General features: G+C 41.6%; 1 protein-coding gene across 2 annotated transcripts in view; it reads right to left on the bottom strand.

Moving 5' to 3' along the window:
* LOC147671991 (solute carrier family 22 member 6-A-like) overlaps window positions 1-18,278 on the bottom strand; it is a 427,981-nt gene that overhangs the window by 325,864 nt on the left and 83,839 nt on the right. The window contains exon 2 of one of the 2 annotated variants that reach the window (XM_086948072.1): window positions 3,753-3,998. The exons of the other annotated variant lie outside the window; for it this stretch is intronic. The gene's annotated coding sequence lies outside the window, so the exon portion shown is untranslated. The remainder of the gene's footprint in view (window positions 1-3,752; window positions 3,999-18,278) is intronic. 2 annotated transcript variants of the gene reach the window in all.

Raw genomic sequence — 18,278 nt, 5'->3', positions numbered from 1 at the left:
TGTTCTCCTCTTCTTTTTGTGTTATTCATTGACCCGTTTTTTTCTTTAATAGAAAACTCCCAGCTCATTACCCCTGTCACAGTGCACAGAACTAAATATAAGTCATTGGCATATGCTGATGATATCGTAGTTCTAACTGACAATGTCCCCCAATCTTTTTCTGCACTGGAGATTTTGGCAGCCCAATTTGGTATAATCTCTGGCTACAAATTAAATATCGCAAAAACCCAAATTTTACAATCCACGGCTATGCCTATTTCGCAAGTTCCTATTTCCACCGTTGCAACATATCTTGGAGTTCAAATCTCATCTGATGTAGATGAGATCTTAGATTTGAATTATTCTTCCACTATTGATTCTCTCCATAACAAATTGGAACGGCTTGATCACCTACATCTCTCGCTGTTCGGCCGGTCCAATATTCTCAAAATGTTTGTTCTCCCCAAATTTTTATATTTTTTTAGATCTATCCCATTATTAATACCATCTTTAATTTTGAAGAAAGTGGAAAGAATATGCCAACGAATATTATGGTCATATCGTAAACCAAGACGGGCAGCTAAATGGACCTGCCTTCCACAGGACCGCGGGGGGTGGACAGTTCCAAATCTAACACTTTACTACTGGGCAGCCATGGTTCAACATTTTGCTGTCCCTCTTCTAGGGGATCCTGTCGAACTTCCAGTTCATCTTTCTCCTTCAATATACTCAATATCCTTGGGAGACCCTATAAAAGGGGTACTTACTCGTATACTCAAACCTAGTTATTTAAAAAAAAACAAATTTAAGGTATTATGGGCATTATTTTCAATATGGCAAAAAGTCAGACGACATTTTCACATCTCTAAGATTACGTACTATACCCCATTAACAGCTTCTGGACTACTTCCAATGATCTTTCAAGAGGGGGTCGCAAATATTTGGATAGTTCTTGGTTTAAGGGAGATAGGTGATTTAACCGATTTAGGGAAAATAGCTTCTTTTTTGTTTTTAAAGGAGAAATTTCATCTGCATTCTAATCACTTTTTTTAAATATCTTCAATTGAGAAGTTTTTTAGATAAAAAGCTTCCTCAATACCCAACAATGTTTCAAAAACTTGCCATAGTTGAATCTATCAGAAGAAAAATGAAAATTGGCAACTTATATCAAACCTTTCTATCTCAACTTCCTGATGACCTTAATTATCAGAATAACAAATGGGCGACAACATTTGGAGTACCTATTATTGATTTAAAATATCCACTTGTATTAGCTAGGTCGGTTTTGGTATCAGGCACCCTTCGGGTCATTTTGTGCAAGATGTAAATTTCCTTCTGCAGATTATGTTCATATGTTTTACAGTTGTCCGGAGTTATCTCTTTTTTTTAATCAAATTGAAACTTTTCTCATGCAGATTACTCAAATGTCTGTTAAAATATCCGCTGAAATGGTAATTACTGGCTATGAATACTCTACGGCTTTGGAAAAAACAAGACATTCACAAGCTTTTCTTTTTATATCTATGGCTATGATCAGACTTTGTGTTACGTCGCTCTGGATAAATCCTGAACCTCCCACTTTTTGCCATTGGAAAGCCAGGATGCTGGCTTGGTATAAACTCGAGACTTCAGTTCAGCCCTTCAGAGGAAAGAGAAGATGCCTAACCGCGTCTAAGAACTGGGCACCATTTGAAAAATGGGTTGTAGACTAAATAATTAATTTTTATTATTATTTTTTTATCATATTTGTTATGCTTATATAATTTTCTTTTCTATGTTCTTGTTTGATGTATGCTTTGATGGTCTACCTCTTCCCACCACCACGGGATGAAAGGGGGAAAAAAACTTAAAATAAAAAAAAAAGGAGTCGCATGAATGAGAATTCTATTGCATTGCAATGCTTGTTTTTAAAGTAGTGCCGTACCCCAGGGCTCTTCCCTCAGCTCGATGCTGTTTAACATCTACATGGCACCCCTCGCCCATGTCGCCTGACAGCACAACCTCAACATCATCTCCTACGCCGAAGACACCCAGCTGATCATCTCCCTCACTAAAGACCCTCACACCGCCAAAACCAACCTCCACGAAGGAATGAAGGACGTCGCTGAATGGATGAAGAACAGCCAACTGAAGCTGAACTCAGAAAAGATGGAGGTCCTCATGCTCGGCCCCATCCCCTCTGCCTGGGAAGACTTCTGGTGGCCGACAACACTGGGAAAACTAGGGGTCATCCGCAACGCCACCCTCTCCATGACTAAGCAGGTCAACGCCGTCTCCTCATCCTGCTTTAACACCCTCTGAATACTCCACAGGATCTTCAAGTGGATCCCCACCGAAATGAGAAAAACAGTCACCCAGGCGCTCGCCACCAGCAGGCTGACTACAGAAACCTCCTCTACGTAGGAACGTCGGCCAAGCTCCTAAAATGGCTGCAACGCATCCAGAACGCCTCAGCTCGCCTGATCCTCGACTTCCCCCGCCGCAGCCACATCACCCCCCACCTGAGAGACCTGCACTGGCTTCCCATCAACAAGAGGATCACCTTTAAGCTCCTCCTCCACGTGCACAAAGCTCACCACAACACCGGCCCAGCATACCTCAACAGAAGACTTAACTTCTACACCCCCACCCGCCAGCTCCTCTTCACAGGCCTTGCCCTCGCCACAGTCCCTCACATTTAAAGAACAACCGCCGGCGGCAGATCCTTCTCCCATCTCGCCGCCAAGACCTGGAACACCCCCCCCACAAAACTACGGCAGACCCAAGACCTACTGGCCTTCAGAAGACTCCTCAAGACCTGGCTCTTCGATCAGTAGCAGCACCCCACCCCCAGCGCCTTGAGACCCTAACGGGAATGTAGTGCGCTTTATAATTGTCTTGATTGATTGATTGATTGATTGATTGATTACATAGTACGCATGTGCGCCAAAAGTGCAACATAGATTGTTTATATTCAGTGCCCTGTGTGCGCTTTCACCTTCGATGCTGCCTGGACACTTGCGAACGTTCGTTTATTCATTAGTTAACAAATAGCCCCCTTTCTATGTCCAAGGCACTGTTTCCCATCACTTGCTTCCAGATACACTGCTTAAAGTTGAAATCTAACTTTGCAGCGGCCAAACCTGGTCAGTAAGTATCTGACTGTCTTTCAGCCTATATTGATCCCTCCCCCTGTGTACCAACCAACCTATGCTTACTCTGCAACACAATTCCTAAAGTCGTAAAGATGTTAATGATGTCTTTAAATGTAGGCTAATTTCTGGGAATTTCTTGAGGGTAAATAATTGTAAAAAAACACACTAATTGGTCACATTTATAGCATATTTAAAAAATGGAATATGTTGGGTTCAATACGGAGAGTAGTGGTGTCCCTGCCGCGCTATTTGGGATCTCATCAAAATAACAAATAACAAGCAGTTAAGGAAAAATGTGCCCTGTCAGTTGCCTTGAGATAGGCCTGAACGTGGCTGTTTAAGTACCCTTGTAAAACAACAAACAGGCTCTTGCTTACTGACCACCATCGCTCGCCAAGCTGCAACCTGTCCCAAAGGTATGCAGAGCAAAGTCTCTCTCGCGCACACGCTTTTATTTCCCATGAACTTTTATTGCCTCTCCTCCCTCTCACACACCCTCTATTTCTCCCCTTCCGGTACAGAGCCATTGCCAGTTTCTTTCTCGCTTGGGGTGCAAGTTGTGTTTCAGCGTCAAAAGCCTGTCTTTTTTCTCTAGGATGTATGATTCCTCTTTGAGCAACAGGTGGTAAAGCTCATGACCTCTCTCAGAGGTGCCACAGTCTCCCTCTCTTGCCTCTGTGAAATGCTGATGTCTCTGGGCTGCAGGATACAGGTCTCTCTCACCGAACTGAAGGGCACTTGCTCTCTCTCTAAAGTGCGGCCTGTCTCTTAGGGCATACTCTTCATCTATATATTGTGCATGATGCATTCCTCAAAATATTTGCGGGCACAGGATCCATGCTTCCTATGTGATGTGCAAGTGCCTTCCCAAATGCAGGCCATAGGCTCCTTCTCTGAGTTGTACTCTCCCTCACTGAAGTTCAGGGTGTAGAATCCCTCACTAATTTGCAGGGCTCATGCTATGTCTCTAAGGTGCAGAATCCTTCTCCCCAGGGACAGGCTGCACCTCCCTCTTTAAGATGCAGGATTCAGACTCACTCTCTGATGTTCAGACTCACTCTTGTCCAGGTACATACTCGCTAACAAAGGGGCAATTGGTATCTGTGGTGCAGGGCACATTACTTCTCTCTGAGATGCATGCTTCTGACAGTGCTGGTTACGGGTGCTACAGGTCGTATTAAACGCCTCAAAGCTAAGAATCATGTGGGGCGGTTGTAGACTACCTCAATAACAACATTTATATACGTTAGGTAGACCCTGCAAAATGAGACCCTTTCCCCATCATAGGTGCAACTTGCTTAGTCACTGTTGTGCGAGTGTCACAGCTCAACATTATATAATAATGGACTATCTTTGCCATGTGTGGGTTAAAGTGTTTAAAGTCCCCAAGCCCTTGCTGTGAGAGTCTGTGAGCAAAGCAGTCCTCTCATCAGAACATGCACATCTGCTTCAGCTTCCATTACCAGTAAAACAAGCTTATGCAAAGTTAGAGCTCGCCTTTTTGAGATCTTTTGGCTTTGCCAATAATATTTTTTAGTGATGCTGTACAGCAGCGCATCTGCTGTGCAACATGGATGAAAGTTTTTTAAAAAGTGTTATAGCGTACTCTTCACTGGCCGCATCATATCGCTTTTCTTACTTTTCGCCATGCTGCACAGATCTGCACAATTCTATGCACATGATATGTACAAGATAGCAAAAAACTGACAGCCAAAAAGCTCTACTGTTTGGCTTCCTCAGTCTTTCAAAGATCCGTTGGCTGTGCCAATGCTTGTTATTTTTGACCTCTCAACTCTAGATTCAGATCCTGACAATTCACGTTTTTCATATCTATAAATATGTGCCCCTGCGCACTTTCAGAGATAAGGTAACCACTGCTGCAAGACCACAGTAGTAGCAGCAGAATGCCATATCACTTATGTTATTCACTTTTTAGGTCTCGCCTAGCGTTGCAGCGTGCAAAGTGCTCTGTGCATTATAATTATAATTGTGCTCGGGCAGTCAACGACATTTTCAAACCAAGTACCACAGTTAGGGACGCAAACAGGAAGTGCACAGCATTTAATCTAAAACACGTAAAATCTGTGTTGAGGCTTTAAAACTATAGGAAGGTAGTTCGGGCCCTTCACTGTCAGTAAATGAAACAGTTCAGGCAACTCCAGCAAATAAAAAGCATTTTTAGGTCTAGCATTCGAGATCTTGTGTATATACTTTAGTATATATTTTAGCAGAGGTCAGTAAAATACCAGAATCACTAAAACATTCTCTAGTTTCCAGTCCATATAAATTGTCTTCCACAAAAAACCGTAGACAATAATATTTTTTTCAAATATTGTATTTTCAGTGATATGACCACTGAAGGCCCTGCTCTTATATTAAAAACAGAGATTTGTACAATACAATTTTCTGGTAAAAGGCAATATTTCTCTCCATGTGTTCCCATATCTGCTGTGTCACGCAGTTTGGTGCTTACTTTCCCTCCATGTTAAAGAACAGTAGCAGTTTCAGCACCCAGGCTAATGTGCTGCATAGCTAAATGCATATAAGGTCCCACAGGCGAGACCATTTGCATTGCAATTGCTTGATATGTCTTAGCACTGGCTCGACGAAACATGTTGTATATAGTTTGTGGGCTTCAGCCTGCCCATAGTCTTTCCATTTGCTGACTCCATCGTCGCTCTCCTATTTTTTCTCACCATTTATCCATGGCATACATGCGTCATGCCTCTTCCTGTGTTTAGCCCTCCAGCAGAGCATGAACAAATTACTGCTATTCATCCACTGCTCCCATTTCAACAACTATTTTAGAAACCCTTTTGTTCTTTGTTGAAGAGCACTTCAGATGAGACCTTGCTCACTCTGAGCTCTGTTTCGGTAAACTGGCCTTTAATTCTTGTTCTTATCTTCAAAGACGGAGGTCAAATATTTTATTTTTAGCTAAGCATTCCTTGAGAGTTTGTCATTTCCAGCTGTCTCTCGTGGTTACTTCCAACCCCTTTGCTCTCTGTGTCCCTGTCTCGTCTGTAGGCATCTTTACCACTCATTCAACTTCTGAATTTCAGCATAGTTACTTAGTGGGTGCTGCACCCCCACCCTGCACCTTCACTTCCAGCATCTAAGATAAAATGGCAACAAAATATATGATTCCATCCTAAACACATGAATAGGTGAAAGGTTGCATTGTCTCTGGTGCGCATGTGACGATTCTGCTGCACTTCACTTGAATGCACATATTACAGTGAAAGTTTTTAAAACAGTCTGGCCTAAAAGAGACAAATATCGGATGGATTTGTGTCTTTACTGTGATAGGGAGAAGCTGAAGCTGAACATTTCTTTCACTTAATAAGGTCATAATTTCTTTTTTTTTTTTCTTTTTTTTTTTAATGAGATGGATCAGAAAAAGAAAAACAGATACAAATTTACATATTACAGATATCAGCTGGTGCCACTTACATATCAAAATTTTAAGCAAAAAGGATTAAAACAATATTCACAGGTAGAAGGGGTAATTCTTTCACAGACAAAACACAGTCCAGATTGGCAGCATTGCATAACCTTGCATTAGAAATCATAATAAGTAGTATAGTGACACTCATCAATCATCTTATTTTCCTCCAGTTGCTTAGAGGAGCCCATATCTTGTTACCAAACTCTTTCCTTTTCTTACCCTTAAATTTATATAAACATTCTTCAATATTATGGGTCCCTAGCAACCTTGTAAGCCACATCTGAAATGTGGGAGCAATCGGATCTTTCCAGGCCACCGCAATTAGAATTCTAAAAACAGCAACACATAGAAAAATAAAGGCTTCGGCTTCCTGTTCAACCTTAAGATTTTCATCCCTGCCAATCAGAACAGATGTTGGGGATAAAGAAATTTGACGCTCTAACACCCCGATAAAAACTTCTCCATTTCTTTCAAAACAGGGTTGAGATTCTGGCATGAGTAGAACATATGGATTAGATCTGCAGGACCTTGGTTACACCTTGGACAGCTATCTGCATCCCTTTTACCCCATTGAAACAGCTTAGCCGGGGTGTAGTAAAGATTAAAAATCATCTTATAGTGTTGTGCCTTCAGATTGGTCGCTCTTAATATTTTCCTATTTAATGCCAGAGCATAATCCACATCAATGTCGGGATCTCCTAATCTTACAGCCCAGGCATTTTCTACTTGTCCGATATCCTCTTCCAATCCATGTAACAAATGATTATAGCCTATTTTAATCTTTTTGCCCCCACTCATTATGTTTTCCTCTCGAGCTGCAAGCTCCCAGCTCCCTCAAGGATCAACCAACCCAATCAGGACCTTGACACTGACTGGATTGACTTCTCCCCCAGGGAAAGGGGAAGTGGACAGAGAGACTCACAACAAATTATACAAGTTTATATCTACGGTTGTCTCTCTCTCCTGAAAGTGCTCCGGGCCGTGGACCTTCAGTTAGGAAAGTTCTGCGCTGCCTTCACGCAACACTGTGATGCAATATTAACAGCAATTACTCGACTGAAGACCTTAAAACCAACAACTAAAATAACTAAACATTGTGCTTACTGACCATTAATCCGTCTGACCCTTGTTCGCACTTAAAAAGTAGTTTTAGCTCTGGCTCTGAGTCTTGACACCTTCAAGTAAGCATAGCATGTCAGAATAGCTTAACACTTTTACTGAGAAGACAGGCTAACTAGATTAGTTAGGTTAGTTTTAACTGAACACAGAAACTTCATGCAAGCCCATACCTGAGTCTTTTAGTAAATCTTCTGTTAGGAGATTCTGCAGTTGGAAGACAGAAAATAACAGCCTATCCAAAATCTCACTACAATCTAAGGTTGCTATTCCTGACAACACTTGTAAATACTCTAACCTTTCTTACAAAACTCAGTTTTAAAGTTATCTTATCACTATTAGTTCAGATAGATTCTGATAGCCTATTTAACACTTTGCCTTTATCAAGGCTTGTTTATGTTTTCAGTCCGCTTTTGAACACATAAGTCAGTTCTAAGTTTGGCTCAGTTCAATTGCAGTCTTTAGTCTCTAGAAAGTCTTGTTTTGCAACTCTCCGTGAAACTCGCGCTAAATCAAAAGTTAATTAGCTCCTGCTCACTTTCCTGAGTGACTTGCCAATGCTTGTTCTTAGAACTGCACTCCTCGACGCGCTAGTCTCTTTAGCGTCAAGAGCGACTTCCTGTAAATTACCCTTGCCACTTCTACATTGACCCCAATTGTTCGTGGCAATTGTTAAGAATAATTTAATCTCTTACTGTCCTTTTCGAGAAGTGCTGCGATGAGTAGACAGGAGACTCGAACTGCCAGCCGGCAAAGGTGAACGGGTAAACAACCTCCCGGCTGACTCGGAGTTATGCCGGAAACCTGTCACGTCGTCTTCGAAGGTTCTTCAGCTGCGCTGACAGCCAGGGCTTCCGAGACCTCTCGGAACAGGATTTCAGGGAAGGAATTACGGGGCAAGATTAACCCAGAGGTTAACTGGAGTTTTTTTAAGACCAGAGGAATTTCCAACGCGGGGACAGAAGCTCTCGCTAGGAACAACGAGAGACAAAGCGTTTGGCAGTTGGCTGAAGCATGTATTTATAGCTTCAGCCACGAGACCAGCGCGAGGCTCCCTCTTCATGACACCAAGCGCGAGGACAGACACGAGCCTGTCTCCCATGAGCTCACAGTCTAGGAAAACGGCACATAACGAAATTAAATAACCAACAAGCATTGCTAAAGGCAATTGCTACAGATTACATTTCAAAAAGGATTTTGATTAAAGTTAACATTAAAATAATACACTAATAAAATCACTAACCTAAATCAACCCTGTTGACTCTAAATATATATACACTGAATCCATTCTGGGTCCGAACCTAATTAAGACGGCCGGTAACACCCCTAACAGTTCCTCCCCCCAAAGGTCGTCTTACAGGTCTAGGTTTATCAGGATGCAGAGCATGAAAAGATCTAACAAGTCTAGGAGCATGAACATTTTTTTCAGGTTCCCAAGATCGCTCAGAAGGATCATAACCCTTCCAGTCAACCAAATAAAACAAGGCACCCGAATCCTTTTGGAATCAAGAATGGATTTAACCTCGTACTCAACATGGTCACCGACAATTACTGGCGGTGGTGGATTATCAGCATGAGTAGAAGGTTCAAAAGGTTTCAACAGAGAAACATGAAAAACAGGGTGAATGGCATATTCCTCAGGTAAAACTAATTTCATAGATACAGGGTTCAAAACTTTCTTAATTTCAAAAGGTCCAATATATCTAGGCTTCAACTTCCTGGGACCCTCCAACTGAATGTTTCTAGTGGATAACCATACCAACTGACCTTCCTTATACAAAGGAGCAGCTTTACGATGAGAATCAGCAGTCTTTTTCATAGATAACTTACTTTTGACCCATTGTTTTCTAGCCTTATCTTGGATATCCAACAGATGAGTTAACCTATCAGTAACTGCTGGCATAGACAATTGTTCATCAGGTAAGAGTATAGGAATAGATCTTGGATGTTGACCAGTGAGAAAATAAAAAGGAGAACAACCCAAAGCTGAATGAGTCGTGTTATTATAAGAAAATTCAGCCCATGGTAACACTTCATCCCAAGGGTAAGAGGAGGTAGTTAACAAACATCTTAAACCCTGTTCAACATGCTGATTCAATCTCTCTGTCTGACCATCCGTCTGTGGGTGAAAAGAAGAAGACAGAGCCAACTCGATTCTCAACATTTTACTGAGTTGTGACCAGAATTTAGAAATGAACTGAGGACCCCTATCCAAAATAATTTTTGAGGGCAGACCATGAAGTTTCACAATATTAGATAAAAATACAGTACTGAATTCAGTTGCAGAGGGAATCTTGTGTAACGGGATAAAATGTCCCATTTTAGATAACAGGTCCACCACCACAAGAACTGTGGTAAAACCATTAGACTTAGGGAGATCAGTAATAAAATCTAAACTGATTGTATGCCAGGGATGAGGAGGAATAGTCATAGGATGAAGTAAACCCATTGGAACTTCATGTAAGGCCTTTTGACGTGAACAAACTGGACAGGCTATCACAAATTGTTGAATCATAGAAATCATTTTTTCCCACCAAAAATGACGTTGACATAAATCCAGGGTTTTGTTAATACCTGGATGTGCAGCAATTGCCAACTCATGATTCCATCGCATGACCTTATCCTGTAAATCTCTTGTGGGAATAAACAATTTGTCATTGTGATAAAAAAAACCATCTCTAACGGAATTACCTTTTTTAAATAACCATTCGTGAACATCAAAGTTCTTTAATTCCTTTTTAACGGAATCCAAGAAACTTTCTGAATGGATTTCAGCAGCAATTTTTTCTAAAGGCAAAATGCTGGGAGGATCCTTCATAGAATTTAAATCTTTTTCACAAACTAAACGTGAAAGTGTATCAGATAACAGCTGCTTCTTCCCTGGTCGATACATAATCAAAAAATCAAATTCACTAAAGAATTGCAACCACCTCATTTGTCTAGGAGTAAAAGCCTTAACAGTGGAATAAAATTGTAAATTTTTATGGTCAGAATAAACAGTAATAGTGTGTTTAGCCCCCAAAAGATGATGCCTCCATTCTTGAAACACATCTTTAATGGCTAACAATTCTCGTTCTGCAATAGTATAATTCTGCTCAGCCAAAAGTAATTTCCTAGAGAAAAAGGCGATTGGATGAAGGTGACCAGTATTTGTATCCTTTTGAACCCACTCGGTACAACAGGTTCAACAAAAACATTCTTAACTTCAGACTCTTTTTTCTCAACTTTAACTACAGGACTTTTAAAATCACTCCTAGTTTTTTCATTTCTACGTTCACCTAATCTGTGATCAAGTCTAACCACAAGATCCTGAAATTCCTTAAACCCATCAGGCAAATTCACTATGTGTGCAAGAGAATCCTTTAAATCATCTTTTAGACCTCTATAAAATAAAGAAATTCTCTTTTCTTCAGGCCAATGAGTTTCGGACAGAAGTCTATTAAAGGTAGTCATATAGGAGATAAGATCCTTGGTCCCTTGACGAAGACTCAATAACTCATTATCAGAAGACTGAATTAAAGTGTGTTTGGCAAATAAATTGGACATAGCCGATTTAAAATTCTGCAAATTATGAAGCAAAGGGTCATTATTATCAACTAAAGGCATGGCCCAATTCGCAGCCACCCCTCCCAGATAAGAAATTATAAATGCTACCTTAGCAGAATCAGAAGAAAAAATGTGAGGTTTACACATGAAATGCAATTGGCACTGACTAAAAAAGGTTGCAAATCTGCTATTATCTCCAGTAAACCTTTCAGGGTTGGCCAAAGGGACAGGAGTAGGAGTAACTACAGTTACTTGAACTGGTTGTTTTTCTGACCGGTCTTCTGAGGTATGAGGCTGAACAACATCGGCACCAAATCTAGCTGGCGCTAAAACCGGTTTCCTCTCCTTAGAGGAATCCCTCCAAATCGAGAAACCAGCCCTAGTCTCATCTAGCTCCTGACGAAGCGATTGATTCTCCAAACGTAAATTTTCCATTTCCACTGTCAACTTCTGGACTAACTGTGACAACTGAGCAGCATCCATGAGGGTGAGTTTGCAGACTCGAAAGGAAACGATTTTAAATAGGGAAGATTGGCTTTGTCTACTGTTGAAGAGTCCAGCGAGACTCTTCTGACGTTTCCTCTCGAGCTGCAAGCTCCCAGCTCCCTCAAGGATCAACCAACCCAATCAGGACCTTGACACTGACTGGATTGACTTCTCCCCCAGGGAAAGGGGAAGGTGACAGAGAGACTCACAACAAATTATACAAGTTTATATCTACGGTTGTCTCTCTCTCTTGAAAGTGCTCCGGGCCGTGGACCTTCAGTTAGGAAAGTTCTGCGCTGCCTTCACACAACACTGTGATGCAATATTAACAGCAATTACTCGACTGAAGACCTTAAAACCAACTACTAAAATAACTAAACATTGTGCTTACTGACCATTAATCCGTCTGACCCTTGTTCGCACTTAAAAAGTAGTTTTAGCTCTGGCTCTGAGTCTTGACACCTTCAAGTAAGCATAGCATGTCAGAATAGCTTAACACTTTTACTGAGAAGACAGGCTAACTAGATTAGTTAGGTTAGTTTTAACTGAACACAGAAACTTCATGCAAGCCCATACCTGAGTCTTTTAGTAAATCTTCTGTTAGGAGATTCTGCAGTTGGAAGACAGAAAATAACAGCCTATCCAAAATCTCACTACAATCTAAGGTTGCTATTCCTGACAACACTTGTAAATACTCTAACCTTTCTTACAAAACTCAGTTTTAAAGTTATCTTATCACTATTAGTTCAGATAGATTCTGATAGCCTATTTAACACTTTGTCTTTATCAAGGCTTGTTTATGTTTTCAGTCCGCTTTTGAACACATAAGTCAGTTCTAAGTTTGGCTCAGTTCAATTGCAGTCTTTAGTCTCTAGAAAGTCTTGTTTTGCAACTCTCCGTGAAACTCGCGCTAAATCAAAAGTTAATTAGCTCCTGCTCACTTTCCTGAGTGACTTGCCAATGCTTGTTCTTAGAACTGCACTCCCCGACGCGCTAGTCTCTTTAGCGTCAAGAGCGACTTCCTGTAAATTACCCTTGCCACTTCTACATTGACCCCAATTGTTCGTGGCAATTGTTAAGAATAATTTAATCTCTTATTGTCCTTTTCAAGAAGTGCTGCGATGAGTAGACAGGAGACTCGAACTGCCAGCCGGCAAAGGTGAACGGGTAAACAACCTCCCGGCTGACTCGGAGTTATGCCGGAAACCTGTCACGTCGTCTTCGAAGGTTCTTCAGCGGCGCTGACAGCCAGGGCTTCCGAGACCTCTCGGAACAGGATTTCAGGGAAGGAATTACGGGGCAAGATTAACCCAGAGGTTAACTGGAGTTTTTTTAAGACCAGAGGAATTTCCAACGCGGGGACAGAAGCTCTCGCTAGGAACAACGAGAGACAAAGCGTTTGGCAGGTGGCTGAAGCAGGTATTTATAGCTTCAGCTACGAGACCAGCGCGAGGCTCCCTCTTCATGACACCAAGCGCGAGGACAGACACGAGCCTGTCTCCCATGAGCTCACAGTCTAGGAAAACGGCACATAACGAAATTAAATAACCAACAAGCATTGCTAAAGGCAATTGCTACAGATTACATTTCAAAAAGGATTTTGATTAAACTTAACATTAAAATAATACACTAATAAAATCACTAACCTAAATCAACCCTGTTGACTCTAAATATATATACACTGAATCCATTCTGGGTCCGAACCTAATTAAGACGGCCGGTAACACCCCTAACACCCAGTGGGTTTAGCTCCTGAATAGACACCCTAGGTCTTAATGTCTTCACTGATTGTTCTATCTGTTTGTATAACAGCCAGTGATTCGAGGGGATACCAAATTTTTGTTGCAGGGCCTCAAACCCTAAGAGATCATCTTTGTCCATGACGTCCCCTAGACATCTAATGCCCAACCTCTTCCAAACGCTACTATTCCTATTTTGTCCAAGATGTAGAAATGGGCTTGCATTCCAGAGATCGATTGTGCCATTAATCTTAGGAATCTTAAGAAATTTCAACACCGCCTTCCATGTCCCCCATGCAGATAGCAACACTTTACTTTTACTCCTCTTAAAATGCAAAACATTAATTTCACGTGTTAGCATCCCTGTGGCCTTTTCACCCATTACCAGCTCATAAATTGTGGGGATTCTATGGGTATCATGCAATGCTTCAGGAACATCATAATCCAATAGATGGTTCATACGTAATATTAAGCAGACCCAATGGTATAACCGTAAATTAGGAGCAGATAACCCACCTCCCTCTAACGGTGCAGAAAGTCGGGCTAACGATCTTCTAACTTTGCCATATTGCCATAAAAATTGTGAAAACACTGCTTCCATCTTTTTCATCAAACCTTCATCAATTAAAAGCGGTATGGCACGGAATAGATACAATAGCTTGGGAAACATTGACATTTTCAACACATTGACCCTCCCAATCAGAGACAAATGTAGTACATCAATCCTTCTTAATTCTTTATCAATTGTAGCTAATAAAGGCCCATAATTTTCTTGATTGATTTTTCCTACATTTGCATTAATTTTAATTCCTAAATAGACCGCGGAGTCCACATACCTTTGATCTCTTTTCTGGATATTAGTAGAACAGATTATTATAGTTTTTTCAGTGTTGAGTTTGTACCCTGAACATTTCCCAAACTCCTGAGCCAATCTGCTTAATTCCTGCATTGCCACTTGCGGGTTAGTAGTAACAATTGCCAAGTCATCCGCATAGGCCAATAACTTTGGTGTGACCATGAGATACAACCGGGGGTATTTTTTCAGAGGCAAGAATCTTCCTAATTAGCGGGTCGATGTACAATGAAAAAAGTATGGGTGAGCATGGACACCCCTGACGGGTGCCTCTTCTAATCACTACCTCATCTGATTGAAAACCCATTGTAGTGATTCTGGCAACTGGGTCCATGTACATTGCTTTGATGGCTTTCCTGCATTTTTCTCCAAAGCCTCTTCTAACCAATACCTCCCACATATAGTCCCAGACCACACGATCAAAAGCCTTCTCGGCATCTAAAAGTATCATAGCCATATCTCCACCCGTAGCATTAACTGCATCGAATAGTGAAATTGCCCTTGCTGTATGTTCCGTGGTACCTCTCCCTGGGACAAATCCATGCTGCCATGGTGAGACGAGTTGGCTAATGATCCGTCCTAATCTGTTTGCCCAGACTTTAGAGTACAGTTTAGCATCAGTGTTTATTAAAGATATCGGACGGTACGATCCTGGGTTCTCTTCTGGTTTGCCCTTTTTGTGAAATATAACGATATTGGTCTGTTTCCATGTATCTGGGATAATACCTGACCATATTATTCCGTTAAAAAGATCTTCAAACATGGGAAGGATTTCATCTTCCAAAACCCTGTATACCTCTAATGGTAGACCGTCTGAACCCGCCGCTTTACCCGCTGCCAGTTCATTCAGAGCGGCTTTTATCTCCTATGCGGTTATATCCAATTCTAGACTAGCCCTATCATCCTCTTTCAGAGTTGGGGTTGACGGAGACTGATCTTGTATATATGGTGCTACCCCTGGCTCTTGATCATATAGTTTTTGATAGAAGTCTTGGAAAACATCCATTATAGATTTTGGGTCTGTATATTCACTCCCATTGTATTTAATCTTTCTAATTCTATTGCGGTTTGATTCTTGCCTAATGCGGAGCGCTAGAGCTCTACCAGCTTGTTCTCCAGTCTCGTATCTCCTTGCTCTTTGTGTTTGATATTCAGCTTTCTCCTTCTGTGTAATTATTTTTAAGATTTCACCCTTAACCCGAGCCATATTGCTAACCGTCTCCCCACTATCCTTACCTAAGGCTATTTCCTCGATATGACACCTCTCTGTTTCTGCTAGATCTGAGATGAATTTCTCTGTCTTGCTTTTATCCTCTTTTCTTAATTTGGCTGCATAACTGATCGTCTCCCCCCTTAATGCAGCTTTAAAGGATTCCCAAACTCCATTTCTGGAAGCACTATATCTGTTACAGTCGAAAAACTCTTTTGCCCAATTTTTAATGTGTGCTACGAACCTTTCATCATTTAATAATTTCCTTTCAAAAGTCCATCTAGATGTTTTCCTCTGTACCTTGGGGACTTTATACGTCAAAATTAGGGGGTTGTGGTCAGATATTATTCTTGGTAATTTAGCGATATTAACCTTACCGATTTCCCCCGCAGTAACAAAAAAGTAATCTAACTTAGAATATTTCTGTGCCGGATGGGAAAAATATGTATAGCCACGGTCACCGGGAACTTTTTCCCCCCATACCTCCACCAAACCATGAGACTGGATCAAGGCGTTTACAGCCATATTGACTTTTCGTTTCCGACCTGTATAGTTACTCCCCAGTTGCCAATCTGCGGAGATATTCATATCGCCGCATACTATCATCGGGTTAGCCCAGTTCGCCAACTCTTCCTCTAACTTGTCATATACCACTGGGTCATCCTCATTCGGGCCATATATTGTACAGAGCGTGAAGCCCAGATTCATTTCGACTAATACCCATCGGCCAGAGCCATCAGTTTTACTACGCTTCACCCCGCACAAATTATTTTTAGCTAAAATAGCCACCCCTCTAATCATTGATGATTGCGATGAGCATCCAATCAAGGTATACCCAGATATCTCCAACAACTTTCTTTTATTCCAGGGAATATGGGTTTCCTGGATGCAAACTATATCTATGTTATTAGATCTTACCAAATAACTCAATCTCTGCCGTTTCCTCCAATAATTTAACCCCCCTGCATTAATAGTACATATCCTAATATCTGACATTGTTACAATATTTGCAATTCCTAAATTGACATTTCACCACGTGTCTGATATCCATCATAAACCATATCCTTTCCATCTCGTGCTTTTCCAAAGTTTTCTTCCCTTCCCCCTCCTCCCCCACCCCTCCCTCCCTCTGCACTCTCACCCTCCCCTTACCCAGCTCCAACCTGGAGCTAGACTTCAACCCCCCTTGCCCAGAGGCGCTCAGACCAATGGTCTGTGCACGTGATGGTTTACAGCTCGGATCGAGGAGGAAATTAATTACATTTATTTTTTTTTTCCTAGATTTTGATTATTCTTTTTTTTTTTGTGACCCCCTACCTTATAAGTTTCACTTCAAACACCAAATGCCATAATAACCAATAACAAACTCACAGATATATGAAACCAATGTTTTAAACATACTTTCGGCCATTTGACCATTTTACAAAGTTCCTAAACTACTTATGACATGAGAAAATCTTTTGCCTTGATCTCAGAAGAAAAATAGAATGTTTTTCCATCTTTGATTACTTTCAACTGAGCGGGGTTAATCAGATACGCCTGCATCCCCTTGTCCTGAAACGGTTTGATCATCTGCCGCAATCTCCACCGTCTCTCAACCGTAATATGGCAAAAGTCAGGGCGGACAAAGAACGTGTAACCATCGACTGCCTTTTGTTTATCCGGTCTCGCCCGCTCAGAGATCGCTTGCCTCAGATTGAAGTTACCTAAAAAAATTAAGATCGCTCTAGGCTTGTCATTCTGTTTCATGTTTTTATGAATATTAGCAGGGGTACGATGAGCTCTCTGAACCTCCCTGTCAAAATCCCAGTCTTTTAGATCCAAAAAGGCATGTTCAAAAAGTTTTACGACAAATGCTTTCATATCTGACCCCTCAGATCCTTCAGGGATTCCCAGAATACGTAAGTTGTTTTGTCGCGATCTATTTTCCAACGACTCAAGCTTCCATTGCATATCAGTTAGCTGCTTTGCATGGATGTCAACTTTGTCAGAAGCGGCCGCTGAATCAGCTTCGGTAGAGACGATTCTATCTTCTAAATTGGTAACCCGTTCTCCCAAGTACACACAAGCCTTTGTCAGTTTCCTTACTGCCCCTTGTATTTTTCTAACTGCTGCCTGAGACTTGCGGCTCTCCTGTCTTGCTTCCTCTCGATGAGCTAAAGTCTCCTGATGTATAACCTCCAGTAGGGACATTTGAGCAGATTCCCCACCTGACCCATCAGTGGCAGTATTAAACAGCGGTTGCTCCTTCTTCTGGCTATGCTTTCTTGATCTCAGTAAAGTTTTTACCGCTGTATTCGGAGGGCTACCTTCATCTTGTTCCAAATCACTGCCAGAGTCTAATTCACTACCTTCTTGTTCCAGACTGTCCTCTTCATCATCTGACCATTCTCCGCCCTCTGATACAGAGAAGAATGCTTCACTCGGGGCTTCTTTTTTACCTCCATGACTCCCCCCGGTATCCTCCTCCAGGATCTCTTCTGGTACATGGGGTATTACTGAGACATTGTCCAAACGATTGTTTCCAGGAGCCTCCCCATGCTGCTCTTCCCCCTCTATAATTCCAGCGGTGTTAGGTTGTTCAATAAGACCCCCTTCTGTGTCGCCAAGGGACCCTACATCAAGCCTTTGTACAGTCTGCGTCTGGGTCTGAGTTGAGTCACCCTTTACATCCTTGGAGTCTTTGTTTTTAATCACTCTCTGAAATATATCTGAGATTGGGGTTGTACCCTGGGAATCTGAGTTTGATTTACATGCCCCTTGCTGA

This window comes from Lissotriton vulgaris, unplaced genomic scaffold (genome assembly GCF_964263255.1).
Source record: "Lissotriton vulgaris unplaced genomic scaffold, aLisVul1.2 SCAFFOLD_1473, whole genome shotgun sequence".
Taxonomy (NCBI): domain Eukaryota; kingdom Metazoa; phylum Chordata; class Amphibia; order Caudata; family Salamandridae; genus Lissotriton; species Lissotriton vulgaris.
Note: the sequence above shows the minus strand (reverse complement) of the source record. Positions and strands in the feature narration are given on the sequence as shown.